Source organism: Saimiri boliviensis, chromosome 4 (genome assembly GCF_048565385.1).
Source record: "Saimiri boliviensis isolate mSaiBol1 chromosome 4, mSaiBol1.pri, whole genome shotgun sequence".
In the NCBI taxonomy this organism is placed as follows: Eukaryota; Metazoa; Chordata; class Mammalia; order Primates; family Cebidae; genus Saimiri; species Saimiri boliviensis.
Window position 1 is genome coordinate 73,526,192 of NC_133452.1, and position 21,507 is coordinate 73,547,698.

Below are 21,507 nucleotides of genomic sequence, written 5' to 3' on the forward strand. Positions count from 1 at the left end.
TTTTGAGATAGAGTCTTGTTCTGTTGCCAGGCTCCAGGCTGGAGTGCAGTGGTGCAATCTTGGCTAACTGCAATCTCCACCTCCTGGGTTCAAGCAATTCTCCTGCCTCAGCCTCTCTAGTAGCTGGGATTACAGGAGCCCACAACCATGCCCAGCTAATTTTTGTATTTTTTAGTAGAGACGGGGTTTCACCATGTTGGCCAGGATGGTCTCAATCTCTTGACCTCGTGATCTGCCTATCTCAGCCTCCCAAAGTGCTGGGATTACAGGCGTGAGCCACTGTGCCCAGCCTTTTTAACTTTTATGTATCTGTAAAATTTTAAAATAAGATGTATGTTATATGAAGCATTAGCAATAAAGGTGAGAACATTGTATTCCATAAAGATCCAGATGAGAAAAAGATAGTAAAGAAGCATTTTTTAAAAGTTAAAACTGAAATGGCAAATGAACAAAGTTTTCAGATATAACAGCTTAAAAGTTTTGAACTTGAATGGGTTAAACTGTTCTATTAAAGATCAGTCCAATTATATGTGGTTTCCAAGAGATGTACCTAAGGGAATCTGACCTAGAGAGGTAAAAAAAGAAAGAAAAGAAAGATAGGAAAAGAGACTGGCACAAATACATCATCTAAAGGCAAATGAAAGATCATAACATTAAAATCAGCAACCTCAGATTTTGAGGCAAATAGATCATCATGAAATAAAAAAGACTTCAATTTTATATTGAAAAATGACATTCACAATAAAAATATTAGAATCATAAACCCTTATAAATAACATAGCTACAGAATATTTAAAGTAAAATCTATGCTATAACATTTTTCAAAGTAAAGTTAGAAAAGAGAAAAATTGTAGCTTGGAAGAAACATCTGCCAGGCTTTGAATACCCACATAAGAAAAAAAGTTAAAAAAAAAGGCTATATAGTATTCTAATTTATAAATTACTTAATAAAGAGACCAAGTATATTACAAACAAAAAGAATATACACTTTATTTTAAAAGCCAGTGGATCTTTTGAAAAACTGTCATCTAATAGGCCAGAAAAATGTTGTTAGTTACAAAAGAAAAGCTGAAGTTGTGCATGCCATGTAAATTAAGTCATAACACAAAATAGTCATGAATAGCAAAAGTTAAAAATTAATTACTTGAAAATAATTCGTGGCTTGTTAACACAGATCAGAGGGGATTACAGATTGTTTACAAAGCAATACAAATGACAATACTTCATTAAATATTTGGTAGAAGCTTTATGTTCATAAACTGGCTCAAAATCAGAGAGGTGTGATATATTAGCAATAGATAGTGAATAAGATAAGGGCAATGCATTGATAATGTTTACAACCAAATACCATGTGTGAACATACTTTTTCTCATAGAGATTAAGCAGATTTGTTAAAAATGAAAATGTGCATGAATACAGTAAATATAGCACCCACTCTACAGCCAAATCATGTGCATGAAGTTAGTTTTTAAATGCTTTCAATACAAAAGACAAGAAATAAGAAAAGAAATACATAAAAATAAAACTTTAACATATAAATTAATCATTCAAACAACCTAGTCAGTTTAAAATGTAGGTTTCATTATTATTCAGGTATTGAGGCCAAAAAATCAGGAGACAATTGCCATTGTATAGACAGTTTGTTCCCAAGAGGAAGGGTATGCCATGCCACTCAGAGCCACTGTGGGAAGCACCAGATTCAGTCAGGAGGCAGAGGGAGTTGAGGGGTGGTGGAGAGCACGAGCAAGAGCCTTTATGGTGTTTTTTGCAGCAAAGTAAACAGGTTTAGAATTGGCTTGTTTGAATAATCCCAGTAGACTCTGGGGTATAGGAGCTGTCCCTAGTTGTCTAGTACTTGACTCTGAAGTGATTAGGGCAGGGGATAGTGACCCTGAGTATGAGAGCCTGCTAGAGGAGGTTGTGGGAAGCACTACATGCTGGGATCTGTTGGGGGGAAATGGGGGAGGTATGGGGGATGGGGAGGTGGGGAGAGATAGCATGGGGAGAAATGCCAGATATAGGTGAAGGCGAGGAAAGCAGCAAATCACACTGCCATGTGTGTACCTATGCAACAATCTTGCATGTTCTTCACATGTACCCCAAAATCTAAAATGCAATAAAAAAAAAAAGCTCTGCATTGTTGGTTTGCACTTGATCCTCACACTCCTGGGCTAGTCATTTACTATGTAGGAGATGGCTAGTTTGGAAGGGGTAGGCTTTCCAGGATCAGCAAAACCCTAAGATGTCAAAGCATCAGAATTGCAGAAAACAGAAAGGCATGACTTAATATACTGTTGAACCTAGTAGGTGGTTGAAAGCAGGGTTCCCCCTCTGTTGGAGACCCATCTGGCTGTGTTTCTTTATCTCCCTTCCATAATCATGGCAGATGCTGTGACACACTGATACATTCCTACTTAGGAATAAAGAACTTCTTATCCTACCTGCTATAAGTGCTATCAGTAAACAAGTCTCCACTGAAGAGTTTCCTAGTCTTCATCACTCTTCCTAGGTCAGCCTCCATCCAGTGATTAAGCTGTGTAGGACAGGGTTTCTTAATCTTGGCACTATTGACATTTAGAACTGGATAATTTCTTGTGGTGAGGGACTATCCTGTGCATTGTAGGATGTTTAGCAGCATCCCTGACCCCCACCCACTATATACAACTAGCACCCACTGCAGTTATGACAAAATATCTCCAAACACTGCTGAATGTTTCCTGGGGGGCAAAATCATCTATGGCTGAGAATTAATGATGTAATTGACCCTGCATATATTTACTGACATGTAAATACTTTCAGATCTATATTCCAGCCCAGATCTACCTAAGCCTCAACTCTGTATAGCTAACTGCCTGTTGCCCATGACCTTTTATCAAAAGACCTTACATATTTTATGCTTAGGAATATGGATTTTAGAAGTGGCTGCTTATGTAAATATCTCATTAGCTAGCTTTGTAACAATGAGATTATACTTTGTTTCCCTTAGTTTTCTTTCCTCATCTATAAAATGGGCACAATAATGGGATCTGCTCCTTAGGTTTGTTGTGAGAATCAAATTAATGCATGTAGAAACTTCAGAACACTTCTTGGCATACTGCTAGTTCTCAATAATGCTAGCTGTTATTTAGTCAAGGGGTGTCTTGCCGGTACCAAATGTGATATGTTCAAGTCCATCTGAATTCCTCATCTGTCAACCTTGGTCATTTTTCTGTGTTCCGTATTTCATTAAATGATATCACCAATCACTTATTCAAGCCAGGTGCTTAATCAATGTTACTATTGATTTTTCCATCTTCTTCAGCAACTGCCTTAATCACAAAATTGTATTGAATCTGTATTCTTAGAATTTGTTGAATTAGTCAATTTTCTTAATCTCAGTTCTCACTGTATTTGTTACAACATGCTTCTTATTGCAAGAAGTATTGAAGAAATTGAGAACATGGACTCTGGAGTCACAGCACTCTAGAATTAGGTTTAAAGTCCAATTCTACCAGCAGCATGATATTGAGTAAATGACATTTTCTCTCTATATTATTCTGTTTGTTTAAAATAAACAAAACGAAACTGATAATGCTTACCTTAAAGAAATGCAGAGAATATTATAAGGACACTGTTTGTATTACCCTAACTTGAAATAAAATAAATAGCCATCAATAAGAGACTGAATTAAATCGTGACAGTTTTATAAAATAGAATACTGCATAGTAATAAAAAGCAAATGGCTGTTGCACTATCTTAGAGAATGTTGAGCAAAAAAAAAAAAAAAAACCCAAAATAAATAGGTAGTATTTATTAAAAATTTGAAATAGGAAAACCTTAACTGTATTGTTTAGCAATGTATACTTAGTGATAAAACTAAAATTACATGTAGCTGTGATTATTATAAAAGTTAAAGACATGCACAGGACTAAGGAATATTGAGGAGTCTTAGTTGGGGAAGTAACAACCTGGAGGCTTTTGAGGTCATGACAATGTTCAGTTTCTCAATCTGGGGGATGGATTAATGATTATATATATATACACACATATATATTATATTTTACTGTATTTAATATTTTGTGCACCTTTCTGTTTGTGTTGTATTTCACAAATTAGAAATGTGGTTTTCACAAATTAGGATCGTGGTAAATGAAAACTACATATAAATACAAAAGTTTCAAAAAGGTGATTAACACATGACATTTAACCACATACATACATACATACATACATACATATGTATAAAGCTTTTGCGAAGAAAGAGTTACTATTAGGCCTGCATATCAAGACTGCTTCAGAAAGATCTTAGATTTTCATAGGACTGTTTCCATGGAAACAGCAGATTTAAGACAAATGAGGAATGTTTTGACTGGCTCATTTGTTTTGCAGAACACAACGTCTGCCTCAGGTTAGAGGGGCTGTGAGTTGTCATGCACATGGGCATTGAGCCTGTGTGATAACTATGGTATAAAAAGTTGGTGGGAAATAGAGGCTGTAGCTTCCATGTTTCAAGGTTGCACACACATCTTGGCAATCATTTGTGGCAGCCATGCATACATATGTGTGTGAGGATGTAAAAGAAACCTTTTTTTAAAAAAAATTACATTTCTGTACTTGGGTAGCTACTGAGATGAGGTGATGATGAGATGAAGATGCTACACCTGCTTCGTGTCTTGCCTATTTTCTTCTATAATGCTAAGTAAACAGTATTATATTAAAGCTTGCCTGTGTCTTCTGACTTGGCTTTCTAGCTGAAGACAAATGCTGTGCTACACAATGGTGTCAGAAGTAGCCTTGGCTTTCAGGTCTTTGAGTCGAATCATTGTGATGCAGGGAAGTAGGACAGGATAGGGTTAGGACAGCAGATTCTGATGAACATTTGATGCCTGAATGGTTGAGTTACACAGATTTATCTCCTAGGAAACTGTTAAAATGGATAGACAAAGCAAGGCAAGAGGAATGGGCAGTTAAAGATATAAGAAAAGGGTGAATCAGATACAGCTGTCATTAGATGGCTGTTAAGACACAGGATGAAAAGATAAGGCATTTATTGAATTCTCTGAAAAGATATACTGGCTCATTGTCACCAGTTGGGAAGAGGAACATTTGCTCCATATCTGCCAGCTATCTTCCTTAGTGAGTCCCATGAAATATGCTCCCTTTAAGCCAATCTGTATGAATTTAACCCAGATTAGTCAGTCCTTTCTCTGGGAATAATCTGGCCACTAGAAGCATTTCACAAATGGTAAAGAACAAATTGTCCTGACCTGTTTTCACTAGTAAAAGAGGCATAAAGCCTCAAAGGACTGTTTGCATTCTGGAGGATACAAATGCCATATTTGGAAACCCCCTCGGCCCCAGTATGCAAAGAAACTAGGAGAAAAAAGGATTTGAATGAGATCCAGAGAAGGGAAGCCAAGCTGTCCCTTTTGTATTATATTTTATAAACCTGACATTATCAGTAGTTTTAGAAAAGTCCATTACTAAAAATCCAGTGATGCTATTGAGGGACAGTAACAAAAGTTGTCGATCCAGTGTGATAAATAAACGCCATTGGTAGAGGCAATGGAATTAACAAGTTAACCAATAAAGATTAACTTGAAGGCCAGGGCATTTTGCCCTACCCCACAGAGCAGTTCAAAGACCATGTGCTTAGGTTAAAGTAGAATATCCTCGGGCTGGTGAACAAAACTTTTTGAGACAATTGAATATTGGTACATAATGTACTATAATATATGTGGAGAGCAAAAATATAATATTAAGAAGCCGAAGAGGAAGCTAAGGGCTGGGGTGGGAAGGAGATACTGTGAGAGAAGACACCAAGGCCCTAGTAGAGCTCCAGAGAGGAACATGATAAGGAAATAGTGGAAATAGATAAGAATAGTGATGCCATTCTCTTTACTTGGATGAATAACTGGAAAGAATATGAAGCAAAAATGGAAGGTCTTACCCTTCTTACTGGTCCATAGCTGAATGCTAGTGATCTGCCCTTTGCCAGGTTTTTATCAGATCTGCTAAGTGGAAAGCTTTCCAATTGCCCTTTTCTGTGGTAAATACTAAACTGCATAATTTTCCAGGAAAGCAGCAGGAAACCTCAGTCTTGATTAAAGGGGTCATGGAAGCACTTGTGCCCAACCCTATCAATTCTCTTCATGTTAGGCATGTCTACCTTGCAAGAAAATACAGAATTAAGAAAAACAATTTTCACCAAAGTCTCTCTTATGCCAGGCATGATGCAAAACTACCGGAAGGTTTGGCAGGGAATGTGCTTTAATAAGCTTGGAATCTGGAAAAAATGTCAAGTATCATTTGTATCTGCATGATAGATTATTTCATCATATGTATTTTACTATCTTCCTTTAAGGTTACACACATTCTCCAGAATTTAGCTACTGCACTATAAGACAAGATTTGAGTCTCTATTTCTGAAAGCTCATTGATTCATGAAGTTGATGATATGATACTTTCCTTCTCAGGAAGTAAGCTGAGAATGGAGGGAAGGAAGATTTACAAACTGTAGCTGCAATCGGACTAGACAAGGGATGCCTGAATAATCTGGTTAAGATTCAGGACCCAGTATTAGTCCTGACTAATTAGTACTGACTAATACTTTCAGTATTAGTCAGTCTTTTCTCTGGGAATAATCTGACCCTTAGAAGCATTTCACATACCATAAAGAACAAATTGTTCTGAGCCATTTTTCCTAGCAAGAGAGGTACAAACTCGCAAAGGGTTGTTTGGATTCTAGGACACATATGCCATATTTGGAAATCCTGTTGGCCGCAATATATAAAGTGACTAGAAAAAGCAATGGATTTGAATGAGATCCAGACCAGAGGTAGGTCGCGCTGTCTTTTTGGGATTTTATAATCCTGATATAACTAGTGGTTTTAGAGAAGTCCACTGCTAAAACACAGACGAGTCCATAGCCAAAGCCTTAGAATGCTACTTAACGGTGATTGCAGGAGTTCTGGACTAAAAAATTCCTCATATTGGGTCTGAAAACAGCCTATTTGTGATATAGGTATTAGCCTGTTTTTTGGCTCTAGTAAGAAACAGCCCTTATACTCAAAGAGCATCAGATTACATTGCATTACCTGTAATGACTTGAGGCTCGAGTTATCTACAATGTCATGGGTGATATAAAAAAAGAGATTTCAATAAAAAGGGAGTTGTACAAGTTCCCTAATAAAATAGGAATGATATATGGTATGGTTTGGCTGTATCCACACCCAGATCTCATCTTGATTGTGGTTCCCATTGTTTCCACATAATTTCCCATAATTTCCACATGTCATGGGAGGGACCCAGTGGCAGGTAATTGAATCAGTGAGGTAAATCGTTTACCCCATGCTATTCTCATTATAGTAAGTTTTTATGAGATCTGATGGTTTTATAAGGGGCTTCCTCCTTCACTTGGCTCTCATTCTTCTCCTTCCTGCCACCATGATTTTAAGTTTCCTGATGCCTTGCCAGCCATGCTGAACTGTGAGTCATTTAAACCTCTTTTCTTTATAAATTGGACAGTCTTGAGTATGTCTTCATCAGCAGTGTGAGAATGGAATAATACAGTATATTTGGGAACACGCGAAAGAGATAGACTCTGAGGAAATGCACTGTATCCATGAGCAGGTAACATCTCTGCCTCTGCAATGACACTCCTGAAAAGCTACCCACCCTTATTGCCAAAGGTTCTGAACACTGCTGCGACAAAATATCTGACTTATTTGCTAATGAGAGTTCCTGTGCTGAATGATGGGACTCTCCATGGAAGGCTTCAGCTAACTGCCAATGTACTATAAAAATCTGAGCTGAAGAGGCAATGATAAGCATACACAGTGGCCTGAATAGAAGTCAGTGTATGTTGCATGTTAATAGTTCAGGAAGAACTTGATTCTTGGCCTCAATGTTATGTCTAAATATGTAAAGATCTTGGGCCTTCCCCAGGACTGTGTTGCATGGACAGGCAGGCAAATGCTTCCTTGACACATAGGTACACAAGATTATCTTGATGTGAAGAGATGCAATTGTGGAAGTCCCTTTGAAAACTCCTGGTGAGAAGTACATTTTTAGATGCCTGCAAAGAAAACTCAATAGTGTCTTAGGGAAGCACTGGAAAGCCAAAGTAAATGCCCCGGTCTCCCAAAGAGGAAAATCAGTTGAGTGTATGAGATGAGCTGTGACAGTGGTGCTCAAGCCATGTCACAGCAGTTGGAAGCAATTGGCATAGACCAGTGCCATCCAGAAAAGCCATTACTATTGTGACAGGCTGTCCTGAATGCTATCAAGAAGAAAAAAAAAAAGTCAAAAAATGGCAGAGAATTCCCTGAGGTCAATGGCAAGCGCATCACTGGCAGATGGATTATACAGACCCAGTTCTTTACTCCTGGAGTATTCCAATGGGTCTTTCTGGGGATAGACAAGTGTTTTGAGTCCCTGCCCTACACTTCATGGAGAATGCATTTGACCATAGCCAAGTTTCCAAAATGAGACCAAAAGAACCATATGTAGTGGACATATACTCCTACCAGCCACATAGGAGTGGCTTAATTAAAAATTGGAATGGTCAGCTAAAACATTCATTTTGAATAACAGAAGATGCTAAGGAAGTAAAGCATAAGAAGGGCTGGCTAGGAAGCTTATAAGGGGGTGTGTGCTTCACCCAAACACGGGGAGCATTGGTGGAGAAACAACCTTAAGAAGGGTTTTTGTGTACTGGGAATAAAGGGTTGGGAAATGATGCTGTGACGTAAATCTTTGTCTTTTGTACCTAACAAACGTTTCCTTCTGTGTTATCAGATCAAGTGGATTAGACAAGCATTGCATTTGCCCTTTGTCCAACTAAAGTATACTACTGAATACACTGTATTCTTTTGCACTTGGATATCTGTTTTCCTAAGGACATGTTGTAGATAGTTATTTTGCCCAGGGTGACCAAGGTAGAACTGACCCTAAGTACTGTTTTATTACCTAGTGTTAGAGGAGGACCAGTTATCTTATACCTCTGCAAACCTGTCATCTATTTATAAGAACAGGATTTGGTGAGGCTTTATTTTTATCTGGAGGGAAAAGTCATTTGGGATATTATCCTGTGCAGAACCTCTGGGAGAGGGCCTGTTTGCTCATGCAAGAAGTGCTCTCTGCTATGCTTTATTTCTATTGTGTTTAAAGGAAAATGCCTGAGTGCTTTGGAAATTTAGATGCACTATAAAAATGCGAAGGACCACCTGAACTATAGCAGGATGTCACTGGGACAAGTGATTCTGACAATATATGTACCATGAATTTAAAAGGAGCCACCATTTCTGGTGATGCAGTTAGTGACCATCAAAAGACCAACACTGTGTCCTCTCTAAAGGGTAAGTTGGTTGTGCTCTACTTTTATATGTGGGAACCAGTGTCAATAAAATCCTGCTTCTTCATAGCAGAGATATGATTAGGCCCCTAGGCCAGAAAGAATTCTGAATTTACTGAATACTCTAGTGACTATTCCTGTCATTGAAAATGTATGGCACGTGGGTAAGAGATAGTTCTGTTGGGAAGGATGAGGAAATTACACTGTAATAAAAATAAGTGTTCGGTGTGCTAAGTATTACTTTAATATCTTAACTGCTGCTATCTGCTGTAATGTTAACAAGTAGTTTGTGTGCTAAGCATTACTTTAATCTCTCATTTACTGCCATTTGGTATAATAAAGTATTTTATAGCCTCATATATGGAACTTAAAGGAAATAAAATGTATAATGATCATGACCCCCCAGGATGAAAAGATATTTTGAGAAACTGCTTTGAAATCTCCACTTGATGACAAGCCCTTAGAAACTAATTGTCCTTAGAGAAACTAAACACACTTCTAAATGTCCCTAAAAACTTCTAAAAGGTATGTGTGATATTGAGTGAGAGGGAAACTGTAATTCACTAATAAGGTATCAAAAGACTCGTTTAGTTATCAAGAGACTTGTTTAGTATGTTGGTTAAGATGAACATATTTTGGGAAGAAGATTAACGGTACAAATTTGGTGGTCACAAGTGTACTAGTTTGTTTTTTCCTATGTACAAAATATTAGAGATGTGCCTATCAGAAAAAATACCATGGAACATTTAAGGAGTGTGTTTTGTGAAAATATTGACTTGAGGTCATGGAGGTGAAACTGTGAGTAAGAATGTAACATTAGCCTTATCTGATGTGGGCTTCTCAGAGAATGACCTTAATTTCCCATGGCACTCTTGTGTTGGGAGGAATGAAGCAACAAAAAATGAGAAATGGTATTTCTGGATATTGAGTGAAGTCAGCTCTGAGTTAGGAGAACTGCAAGCTGTCATGCAGTTTTGGGCCTATAGACTTGAACATCATAAAGGATTACTTGGAAAGCATAGCCTGTTGCTTCTACTTGTCAAGGTGATCCACACATATCTTGACTCTCATCCATGAAACCCAAATATCTACATAGTGAGACAGACAACTGTGTACTTGGAAGTTGCTGAGCTAGAAAAACATAAGTTGAAGATGCTCTAGTTGCTATAGTTTCTGTCTTGTATTCTGTCAAAACAGTAAACAAACGTAGCAATAGATTAAAGCTAATCTGTGTCTTAGGAGTCTGCTTGCCACCTTGAACCTGGAACTGTAGCTGTGGTTCTTTGATATTTATTTCCCCCAAAGCAGAAAATAACTTTACACTTAAAAAATGTCTCCATTTAGTTTTACAGAGTCTCGCTCTGTTGTCCAGGCTGTAGGCTGGAGTGCAGAGGTGCTATCTTGGCTCACTGCAGCCTCAGCCTGCCAGGTTCAAGCAACAGCCTCCCAAGTAGCTGGGACTATAGGTGCATGCCACCGTGCCTGGCTAATTTTTTGTATTTTTAGTAGGGACAGGGTTTCACCATGCTGGCCAGGCTGATCTCGAACTTCTGACCTCATGATCTTCCTCTAGGCCTCCCAAAGTGCTGGGATTGCAGGCGTGAGCTACTGCACCCAGACTATAACAATAATTTTTATAAAGAACTTTTGTTCTTTATAATAACTTTTTCTATTCCTAATAAATGCTATGCCAAAAATAGTTATTTAAAATTGTATGAGCTAATATATGAAAAATTATCTTTTTACTAATATATCCAAAGTATTCACTTACTCACTGCCACAGAGTAAGATTCATTAAGTGGTAGTAATTTTTAAAAAGCCTCTCAAATATATCTATGGTTGAAAACCTCCAAATACTTCTCCCCTTTGTAGCTAAAGTAAATATCACTAAATTCTATCAATGCTCTCAAGAAAACATCCATTCATTATATGACCAGTCTTATATCCTCTCTTGTAGTTGTTACTCATAATCTCTGTATACCTATCTATTAATTAGTAGATAAACAGATATTTTAAAATACTTGTATTTCCAAATTTGGATTTCCTCTTTTCCCTGTTCTTTGTCATGTTTTCTCCTTTCTTTATGATCATCCACTTTCACCTTAAACCTTCCCTAGAGAGACCAACATTCAAATTCAGGAAATGCAGAGAACCTCTGCAAGATACTACACAAGAAGAAACGGCTCAAAAAATGAAACAAATGAATGGAAAGACATCCCATGCTTATGGGATCCCATGCTTTAACAATCAATATTGTTAAAATGACCATAGACCAAAGCAATTTACAGATTCAATGCTGTTTCTATCAAACTATCAATGACATTCTTCACAGAATTAGAAAATAAAATATTTTAAAGTTTATATGAAACCAAAAAAGAGCCTGAATAGCCAAGAAGATTCTCAACAAAATGAACAAAGTTGGGGTGTCATGTTAACCTGGCTTCAAACTATACTACAGGGCTACAGTAACTAAAACAGCATGGTACTGGTACAAAAACAGACACATAGAACAATGACACAGAATAGAGCCCAGAAATAGGACTACACACCAACAACCATCTGATTTTTGACAAAGCTGACAATATCAATCAATGTGGAAATGACCTGCCATTCAGTAAATAAATGTTGCTGGGATAGATGGCTAGCCATCTGTGAAGGTTAAAACTGGACTCCTACCTTATATCACACAAAAATCAAGTCAAGACGGAATAAAGGCTTAAATGTAAAACTTAAAACTATGAAACCTCTGAAAGGTAATCTAGGAAATGCCATTCTGGACATAGGACTTGCCAAGGATTTCAAAACAAAGACACCAAAAGCATTTGCAACAAAACTAAAAATTGACAAATGGGAGCCTGTTAAATCAAAGACCTTCTGCACAGCAAAAGAAACTATCAACAGAGTAAACAGACAACCTACAGAATGGGAAAAATATTTGCAAACTATACATCCAGCAAATATCTAATATACAGCATCTATAAGGAACTTAAATAAATTTAAAAGCAAAAAAAAAAAAAAAATCCCATAAAAACATAGTCAAAGAACCTAAGCAGACACTTTTCAAAAGAAGACATGCATGTGGCCAAGAAGCATATTTTTAAAAAATACTCAAAATCGCTAATCATCAGAGAAATACAAATCCAAACCATGAGATACCATCTCACACCACTCAGAATGGCTACTAGTAAAAAGTCAAAAAATAAAAGATACTTCTGGAGTCGAGGAGAAAAGGGAATGCTTATTCACTGCTGGTGGGAGTGTGCATTAATTTAGCCATTGTGGAAAGCAATGTGGTATTTTCTCAAATAAATTAAAACAATTACTATTTGATTCAGCAATGCCATTATTGGGTATATGCCCAAAGGAATATAAATTGTTCTACCATAGAGACCTATGCATGCATATATTCATTGCAGCACTACTCACAATAGTAAAGCCATGGAATCAACCTAAATGTCCACCAGTAGTAGACACCATGAAATACAGTGCAACCATACAAAGGAATGAGACCATAATCTTTGCACTAACATGGATGGAACTGGAAGTCATTATGTAGAATGGAAACTAATGTAGAAATAGAAAACCAGATGTAGAAATGGAAAACTAGATGTAGAAATGGAAAACCAAATGCAGAAATGGAAAACCAAGTATATCATTTGTTCTAATTTATAAGTCAGAACTAAATAGCAAGACCACATAAACACAAAGAAAGAAAGAACAGACACTGGAATCTAATTATGGTGGAGGATGGAGAGGATCAGAATAAATATCTATCGGGTAGCATTATTATTACTTTTGTGACAAAATAATCTGTGTATCAAAGTCTCATGACACACAGCTTACCTATATAAAAAATCTGGACTTGTACCCCTGAACCTAAAATAAAAATAAAAGAAAAACTTTTCCCACCCTTTATCACCTCAGTTTTAAAGATATGCTTTGTTATAAGTATTTAAATTTTATCATGGCAAGAATAAAAGTTAAAAAAAAAACTTTCCCCACTCTTGATCACCTCAGTTTTAAAGATATAATTTGTTATAAGTATTTAAGCTTTATCACAGAAGAAGGTCTTCCAAAGACCTTCTGTTTTTGTTTGACCTAACTTTATCTGCAATCTTCCAACCATTTGATTTATTTTCAAATGTTTCTTTTAAGCACTTTGATATAATCAAGTACCTAGCTCGTAGGCACAAGGATTCTGGTGACTTGTCTAGTATGTCAGTGTCCACATGCTAACATTTGAAGTTAAACATCAATGTTTTATGACTTTATTAATGTCAACCTGTTCCTGAGGACCATATAAATCTAAAAGAATTGATAAACCCAAGTTTCTTTCATTCACAAACTTAAGGACTATGCCATGAGCACCAAAGTATGGCTAGTGAAGCTGCCTTTTTAATGTTACCTCCCTCTCACTGCTCTACTCAGGCTTGTGATTTTTATTAATATGTCTCCATAATTACAATATTTTCCTTACAATGAAATTAATAACACTTTTATTCAATTAATATAAGTTAAAGAGAGCTTACATAGTTACACATAAAATGCTTAAAATAAATAAGAACAAACACAAAATTTAGTTTTTGCTCCCACATGGAAGAGATATAAAGTTGTTAAGACTATGGACTCTGGAATCATAAAATCTGGCTTGTGTCTCAGATCCACCTTCATATTAATGTGACCTGGAACACTTCAATTTATGTTTCAGTTTCTTTATGTGTAAATTGGGAACACTGATAATTGCATCTTCATCATGGGGTGGGTGTAGGGAATAAGTAAAATAATGCATGTCAAACGTTGAGAAGACTGCCTGGCTCATAGAAATAAATTTCAATCTAATATTAACCATAACATATTTTGAGCTTTCTTTTAATATAGGACTTGGATTGCTGAGGTCATAAAATGATCTTGCAAATAAGGACCTTAGTAGCAAGGGAAGCTTTGGGATGTGGCTAACCAGGAATTTTGGTTAAATGTGAAGATACTGTGTGAGTCATGTGTGCTACTTGGTTTCCATTAGTCTGATTGGTCTAAATCACTGGCTTTCAATTAGTAGAATATTGACTTTCTTTGCAAAGTAAGTTAAAGGTGTAGTGTGATGCCAGCCTAGTATTTTAAACACACCGTATTACTGGAACATGCAAAAATGTTACTCCCTGGCAGATTGCTGCTCTGTGTCACACTTTAAATGGCTTTACTCAAACAGCCAAACAGTAAATACAGTATGACTAAATGAAGATCTTAAGTAAATGTGAATATAACTTACTAATTTCAAGAGTCTTTCCAAAAACCTCTAGCATATTAAAGGAAGAACACTTTTTTTTGTTATTCTTTTGATTTTCATCATCTACTAGACATCTCATATTGTGTCCAAAATGGCAAATCTCTAATATATCCTCCCATTGCTGCTAGAATGAGCATCCCTAAATACGTATTTGTCCATTTTATTCCCCTGCTTAAAATACTTCTAACTTTCCCTGTTTTTTAAAAGCCATTCAGGCCATGATTTCCAGGCTTTCTTGCTTCTTGGAGTCCATTCTTCAAAGCACTTATCAGCCAAAATAAATATTGAGCAGTTTTATTTATTAAGTAGTTAGGTTCCAACAACTTAACAGGTGTTGTGTTTATGGTGTTTCAGAGATACTGCTGTGTTTCCTTCTGAAATTTAATGTATCCTATGATACTCTTGAGTGTTTTCTCTGGTATCCTGAGTTGCCTTGGTGCACAGTTCTGGGACTGTGGCATTGTGGTTTATCTGTTCTTCCACCATCTGCTTGCATCTGCTCATGTTAAAAATCTACGTCCCCTCCCTTTAAGTCTTGGTCCAAAGCAAAAATTCTGTTTCCCCATACACAATTCTCAGATTCACTGGAGAATTTTATTCATCTATGATTTTGTTCATTCCAACTCCTCTGCCTGACCTACCATTTCCTGTTCCTGTCCACCTTAAAAACATCTACCTCGTCAGCAAAGTTTACATCTAGTATCACCTCCTGTATTAATATTTACTTCCCTTTATCTCTGCCAGGTAGAGTGACTTCCTTATGTTTGCATTATGTTATGTACAGACTTCTATCATAGCAGCTGATTATTTTATTTGAACTATTTCTTTAAGGTTTTTTTTTTCTCATCTAGACTGTAGGTCCTTATCAAGAAGTAAAATCACACCTAACTTGTCTTTATGTTTCTAGTATTTTACAGAGAACCTGGTGATTTAAAAACTATCTGACCAATGAAAAAAGGAATTTCTACCGTTCAGTGCTGCTAGTCAGGATCCACTAGGACAGTTTAGAAAGAGGCGATTTATAGCTACGATTTCAAGTTTCAGGGTTTTTATGAAGAACTTTTAAGGATTGCTTATAATTAATGAATTCGGTATTTTAACTGTAACTTGCTGCAATATTATAAACTTCATTTCCTCACCAGTAGGTATTGGTCTTATTTAAAATGTGAATTTTCCTATCAAAACCTGTTTCATCTTAAATAAAAAGTTTATCTCTTCTCAGGCTGAAATTTTACAACTTATTAAAAAAACCTTGTAAACTTTGGGAAGGTTTTGTTCAATATTCATTTTATCATTTGCAAATTTTAAAACATTTACTGATTATACAGGTGAACAATATATTAATATATCTGTGACAAAAATTAATTAGTATGTATTAATTTCTTAATAGGAACAAAAATTCTGCAAATACTAAATTAAATACTAAAAAATTTTTTTAAGTGCATTGCTCTATAAAAGACAATGTCTTGGCTATGTCCCAGTGAAGCACTTGACTCTTACAGATATGGGCAAGAAATAATTAGATCATTTAAACTTCCCTTCCAGTGTTATAACTATTGTACTGAGATATAATAGCTTCTTTTGTTTTCATAGGGATACTGGATTTTCTCAATGATTTTTTCCAATTTAGCAGCTAATTCAATTGCCATTATACGGTTTCTTCTGCCCAAGACTCTTGAGAGTGTTTGTCTCCTGAAGCTGACTCTTACATCATCACAGAGTATGAATTGCTAACAATTCATCACATATTTAATAACAACAGTGCTTTCATCTCGTGTACCTTAAAAATACTTTTTTCAGTAATGTGAAAAACACCCTTGTTAAGATAGAGATGTTTTCCTGTATTGTATTTATTTCAGAAATGAATGAGTGCTGACCCAGAGGTACAATTAAGGTCACAGAAGCCACTGGTGCACTAAGGTATGAAATTTCCAAACTGGCAACTTCAACAACCTTGTTTTAAACATTCAGTCATATGAGTTATATTATATGTGCTTGAAGGGAAAAAAATGGTAGAGAATAAAGACTTCTTCTCCTATCAGAAAATTGTTATTTTTTTTAATTGAAGGTTTATTCCCACACCTTTATGGGCATTAGACGGAGGGAAATGATATTTGACAACCATCATATTTGTGCTTATCACTATATTAGATGTTTTACAATTATATCTTCTTAGACTTAGCCAAAGGTTGTGTAAGATGGCTATCTTTGTTTTTATTTTACAAAACAGAAGAAGGTTACCAACTACTGAAGGTCACACAGCTATTATGTGGCAGATTTGAGTCATGGTGATTTCTGAAGCCCATACTCTCCCTAACTAAAAATATTTCCTTCTGCATGTTGCTCTAAATAAGAATTGAGGGGTGTGTAAAATTATATGATATATCTAATTTTAAGAAAAAGACATACATACTAAAACCTAAAACTACAATTATTAATCCTAAAATTAAAAAAAAAAATTTAACTAAAATGTTTAATGTGGCCCATCTTACAGTTTACCTAAACTGACTTAATGTTTCTCTCAGCTTGACTAAACTTTAGACAGGTTTCTTTGACTTTAGGCCTCCATCTCCTCTTTTGTTAAAGCATTGACAAGAACGTTTCCAACTATGTATTTTTTCTCTGCCAATTTTAAATGTATGTAAATATCCTCAGCCTCTTGCAATTTTACAACCTAAGAGTGTCTTTCCAGAGGGCCTGGGAACCAGCCCTTGGAAATGTAATCATCAAGGAAGAGAGTGCTTCTATCGGTATCTGTGGGAGGGAGAAGCCTATCTTCTGTGGACACATTAGCAAACACAGATGGCCTAAGCCCAGAGAAAACCATTTGCAAACTCAAGAATAACTCAATGTACTCAACACATTTCATTTATCAACTACCCCATTAATATCTTCCAGAACTTTTTTGCTAGGTCACCCCAGAGCTTAAAAACCCTCCAGATCTTTGTCTTGGTATGGAGCTGGATCTGGGTATCGAGAATTGCTCTGTGCTCTCTCCTTTATTGCTGTCAATAATATCGAAATAAAACTGACTTCTGTCTGCAGATCATGTCTACTGCAACTTTTTTTCTTTTATACAGTAATGCCATTTTCAGGAATGTATTCGAGAAATGTGCCTGTGATGAAAGCTCATTTTAAATAACACTGAATTGTATTTTGCATTTATTTATGGCTAGTAAATATACTTGTAAACAAATTGTATTTATTTTTATTTTCATGAAAATGGTATTTGATAGGTTTAAATAAAATAATGTTTTTTCTACTGCCATTTTAAGAACCTTACATTTAGTCACAGCATTTTCTTTTTGGCTATTTTTATGCTTTGCTGACTTGAATGGATTGATACCACAGTGAAATCCATATGTAAATCTGTGCATTGTGTATCTATAACCATTCCTTTATACTGATGAAAATTATTTGAAGTTATTAGAGTTCTAATGTGCTGAATTCAATATAAACTAAAAATTAAAATATTCTAATGTAGACCCCAATTTTGTGTCATAGTGAAGAGAATTTTTAGGTCCAAATAAAAATGTAATACAGAACAGAGAGATTTTTTGAAGGCTTATTATCACATTTTGAAAAACAGTATTTGTGAGAATACACTTGATTTTCATCAATGTTGAATTCTTTTTGCAGACTAAGATATGTTATTATAGTATAATATAGTATCAAAGTATAATACTTTACATTATAAAATATAAATTAACATTAAACTCCAAATAAAATATAATTTTCAGTAAAAATCTTTTATATCAATATTCTCCAGGCTCTCTTTTAATAAAACTATCCAGATTCTGTTAATTATCCTAAAGTTACAATGTCATAGAGTATGGTTATAATTTCAAAATTTGGATTTTTAAAAAATTTTTATGCCTTTTTGCATATAAAAATACTTCTCTCTCCTTCATTCCTTCTATCAATCATTTCCAAGGTTGCTACTATTTTGGGCTCTCACAGGTGTCAAAGGTAACTCTAGAGATTGATCATGTGCCTTTGAGATGGAGGCAGTGTTCACACTAGTTGTGGTCTGAAGGCTGTTATAAGAATATACTCTCTTCCATGAAATGTTCTACCCAACTGTTGGGATGTCTTTGAAAAGAAATTCAATAATCTCATTTCCTCCCGAATGCTATCCAATAATTTCCCATCTATCTCAAAATTAAAGCCAAATACTGACCCAAGACCCCACTTGATCTAACTCTTAGCTACCTCCTCCACCTTGCATTAGTTTGCTAGGGTTACCATAAAAAATTACTGCACACAGAGTAGCTTAAGCAACATAACCTTACCACAAGTCTAGAGTCAAAATGTCAACAGTGTTATTTTTTCTAAAGCCTGTCCTTGGCTTGTAGATTGCTGTCTTTTTCCTGTACCTTTCTGTGCCCAAATCTCCTCCTATGAAGACACCAGTTGTATTGTATTATGGCGCACTCTAATGACCTTATTTTAACTTAATGACTTTTAAAAATCCTGTTGCCCAAAACAGTCACATTCGGAGAGGCTAGGAGTTAGGACTTTAACAAATGAATTTTGAGGGATCACAATTAGCCCAAGACATATCATGTTCCCTAAACTCTCTCTGCTTGGATCACTATATTCTTGTTTTACTGGAGTTATTGTTATTGAAAAATGCCACCTCAAGGCTTTTGCTGTTTCTTGTCTTGCCTTGAATGGTATTCCCTAGTTCTTTGCTAACTTAAACTTTCACTTCATTCAGAGATACTATATCCTCTCTGAAGTAATCCTCCTCACTTGAACATAAACTGTTACCCCTACTTTCTCAAGATTTCTTCACACCACCTGACAGACTGTTGTATATGTGTTAGTATGTTAGTTGTCTGTTTACCATGCTCCCACACCTTAGAATATAAGATCTGTTTTATACTGTCTGCTATGTTTACTGCTAGTGTGTTTTGTATCTTTTAAGTGGTCTTAATATGTTGTTGCTGAAAGAATGAATTTCTTCTAGGTGTGAATGAAACTGAGTAGGGCTAAAAGATCACCTAAGAATGCAGACACAGAAAGGGTGAATCCTGGATGGTCTAGATGAAGAACATTCAAACAAAGTCTTATGGTGATCAGGTTGGATTTACCTAAACAATCATCTAGTGAACCATGAAATCAACCTACTGTGACTTTTTCAGCATTCTAGAGGCCCCAATCTTTCTTTAGTGAGAACCACCATTCCAAGGACACTGGATATTCTTCTGATTGTAAAATCATGTTGCTATAGGCAAAACACATCTATGTAATTGTTAAGTTCTAAGTCAGACTATAAGTAATTACCCAATTTTCTTATTTTAACGAAGATTCAGAATGTATCTGTTTAACCAAAAACAGTTATATCATAAAATTTTTTTAAAATGCACCTTTTTATTGGTTTCATCCTGTAATTAATTTGATGGCCAAAAGTTATAAAGTACAGCTAAATTTGGGAGCCAAGTTATTAATAATTAAAGACTGATTTATCTTTGACAAAGAGTCAAAGATGGTCTTACTTAATTACTATGAAATCTGGGGTTTTATGCAGTTATTTAACAAAACTTAGGATATTTAATGACAGATTTAAATAAGTGAAATCATTTCCTTACTAAAATACTTATCTTAGTTCAGCATATTTTCTGCCAGCTCTTTCTAAGTGAGTTTGAAAACTCGGGAGTCTCATGTGGACTATGATTCATATTTTTAAATCATGAAATATATTTTCTTCATGTCAGAATGCAATTTCCTAAGATAAGAAGTTGGATTTCCTTTAATAGAAGAATGTAATTGCTGACTGGTAAGATTATAAATTCACAGATAAAAGATTCAGGATATATTTAATAAAACAGGAATAATAACATAATAGGAACCTATTTTAGTTGAAGCAGATTATTACAAATATGCAATGAATTTCATAGAAAGGTTATGTATACAGTAAAATACCTCAGAACATGAAACAGTTTGGAGCCTTTTAGATACACCAGAGAAAAATTGTCTGAGGAGCATGTGGTATAGATCAGTTATGACAGTTAAAAAGTCCCCATTAAAAGTATTTTAAAAGTATATCATATTTTAATAGGATAAAGTTATTTGAGTAGAATTTAAATAAAAAAAATTTTATGTAAATATAGCCCACGTGTATCCACAGTAATGTTCTTTGGCTTCAAATGAAAGACCAACAAATGAGAAAAAAACTAGTTTTGATTTAGAGCAGACATCTTGTCAGTAGTCGATTTTAAAGATAGCTTTTCATGAGTAAAATTCGTGGTTTTAGTGCAACAGTGACTTTTTTCCCTAGGCCAAGATTCTGTTTACAGAGTTCCATGACTGATTCCTACGATTTAGTTCTCTTGTCATGATATGTATGTATGTATGTATATATATATATATATATATATATATATATATATATAAAAATTTTTAAAAATTTATTTTATTTCTTTTTAGATGGAGTCTTGCTCTGTAATCCAGGCTGGATGGAGTGCAGCAGCACAATCTTGGTTCACTGCAACTTCTGCCTCCCGGGTTCAAGCAATCCTCCTGCCTCGGCTTCCTGAGTAGCTGGGATTACAGGTATGTACCACCACACATAGCTAAATTTTGTATTTGAGTAGAGATGGGGTTTCACCATGTTGGTCAGGCTGGTCTTGAACTTCTGACCTCGTTATCAGCCCACCTTGGCCTCCCAAAGTGCTGAGATTACAGATGTGAGCTACTGTGCGTGGTCCAAGCTTTATTGAGATATAATTCACACATTATACAATTTCAAGTGTATAATCCAAAGGATTTTATGTTCATAGATATACATAACCATCACCACAGACAATTTTGCAACTTTTTCATCACCTCAAAAAGAAATTTCTTTGATTTTGTTTTATGATACCTCAGCCTTTCTCCTACGGTT

At 35.5% G+C, this 21,507-nt stretch overlaps 1 long non-coding RNA gene across 2 annotated transcripts in view; it reads left to right on the forward strand.

Annotated features, from left to right (window-relative positions):
• Positions 1–21,507, forward strand: part of LOC141584283 (uncharacterized) — a 162,625-nt gene that overhangs the window by 26,477 nt on the left and 114,641 nt on the right. For both annotated transcript variants that reach the window (XR_012517234.1, XR_012517233.1), the window contains exon 2: positions 21,051–21,176. This is a non-coding gene — a long non-coding RNA (uncharacterized LOC141584283). The remainder of the gene's footprint in view (positions 1–21,050; positions 21,177–21,507) is intronic.